We start from the raw sequence: 2239 nt of genomic DNA on the forward strand, positions 1-2239 counted from the left end.
CGTGACTTGAGGTGCAGAGATGGATGAATGGGCAGGTGGGACAGGAAGCCCACTGCTGCCCCCAGAGGCCACAGTCACCCTGCAGGCTCCTGTAGACCCCTCACTGGAGGGTCTCCCTCCAGCACAGGCCCAGCCTCCTCAGTGTTGGAGTTTACAAATGGAGGGGCATCAGCTTGGCTGTCAGGAGAAGCAACTTCCTAGGGGAACAGCGTCCTCATGGAGATGCTGGGACCAAGACCTCCTTCTGTCCAGATAGACTCTCTGGGAGTCTCTCCTGAGCCTGAGCTTGCCCACCCCCAGCTAATAATATGCATTTTGTATACAAATGGATGTATATTTTTTAACCTGAGGAGTTTTCCTGGTCTTGGATTGTCTTGAGGAGGCCGTATAGAAGGGAAAAGGCCTGGGTCCCTGGCACAAACCTGTTCTTCCATCTGAGACAAGCACAACTCTGGGACATCTCTGGAAGCACATTGCTGGAGACCTTTGCCCCTAGGCTCTGGTGGTCAGTGGGGTATTTTGGGGCCATTGGGTTTGTCAGGATATAGGGCTCCAGGGATGAGAGAGGCCTATCCCATGGGCCCTCTGGGATGGAGATGGCCCAAGGAGGGCCTGGAAGTGTGTCCACCACAGTTCCTCCTAGTTTCAGGAAGCTTGCCCATCACGGTCCCTCTCAGAACCTCACCCTGAGGCCCTCAGCTCTCTCTGGGGATCCCTGTGACATTTGGCCAGTGGACATCTACCCGCAGACCCCAGGTGGGTTCCCAGACTGTGGGCATCTCGCGCTCCCACCCCTGCAGCAGCACTTACCTCAGCGTTTCTAGAATACGTGTGTATCAATGATGTTTGTATATTTGAGGCATTTAAAAATCTATTTTCGTTATGAGGACAAATGAAGAATAAATAATCTTAAAAAAGAGAGAAAACTCTCCAAACCTCCTGCATCTGTGCTTTGTATCATGACTGTCTTGGCGGGTGGAAGAGTGGGTGCACTCCAAGTCCTCTCCCCTGGGGGGTGGAAGAGTGGGTGCACTCCAAGTTCTCTCCCCTGGGGGCTGTTGGGTACCATGTTCTGACTCAGACTGCCGCTTGCTAGTGGCTTCTGTTTCTCCAGCTTTCCCCCCATCTGTCTCAGAATCATAACCATTGAGATGGAGGGCCCCTTCCAGGAGAGGCCACTGAGGCCAAAGATGTTATAAGACATGCTGCCAGTTGGTGGCAGCAGAAGCCCACACTGGACTCTCCACCAAAAAAACAAAGCAATCTCACTGCCATTAAGTCCATCCCAACTCATAGGTACCACCATTGGGTTTCCCAGGAAATTAATCTTTACGGAAGTAGATTGCCCCATCTTCCTTCTGCAGGGTGGCTGGTGGGTTTGAACTGCCAGCCTTCTGGTTAGCAGTCAAATGCCTTAGGCACTGCACCACCAGAGCTCCTTACTGGACTCTCCAAGGATCCTTCCTTCATAAACAGTAGCAATAGCTGCGTGAGCCAAGCACCTACTCTTTCTCCATTCCCGAGCTAAGTGCTTGGCCTGTCACACTCCACACAGTCCACACATCAGCCCTTGAGGTCTCCACTGTGTCCCCATTTTATTGATGAGGAGACTGAAGTTCCACTGGGCTGCCAGGGTTCAAACCCGTGTTTGTCTGACTCCAAAATCTATATTCTCCATTATTTACTTCTGCCTATAGCTCAATGCTTTATTTCTCTCTGACTTCTGTTTCTAATTTTCTTGCTTTTTTTCTTCAGTCCTCCCCACCTCTCCTCTTACCCCCTTCTCCTTGGCACCCCACCACCACGCTGAACCCTTTCTATTCTGTTTTTCAGCTGAGCCTACTCAGTAGAGTTGAAAATGGCACCTTCTAGAAGTAGCAGTGAAATGGGAAGATTGCTTGTAGGCTCTGACCTCTAGGTACAGACCCTTCTGGTATCCAAGAGGCTCTTTTGTCTGTTAATGTTCTAAGAACAGCAGGATGGGAAAGGGGGCCTGAGGCGGGGGCTCTCGGTGTCCCAGGCACAGCAGTGACTTGATCTGTTCGCTGAAGGAGATTAGAGTCACGCTTGTGGAGCTTGGCTCTTGAGAAGGGAGACAAAAAGGGCGTTGGCGTGGGAAGGCACAGGACTGGGAGTCAACATGGAGTTACGGTGCTGTCACTCTCTCTATAGATGGTTTAGGCAGCAGCACTAACAGAATTGCCAACAAAATTCAGCCCTGGCTTTTCTGCAGCTGGAG

The sequence above is a fragment of the Orycteropus afer genome, unplaced genomic scaffold, assembly GCF_000298275.1.
Source record: "Orycteropus afer afer isolate SDZICR_OR568_19922 unplaced genomic scaffold, OryAfe1.0 scaffold00037, whole genome shotgun sequence".
Taxonomy (NCBI): domain Eukaryota; kingdom Metazoa; phylum Chordata; class Mammalia; order Tubulidentata; family Orycteropodidae; genus Orycteropus; species Orycteropus afer.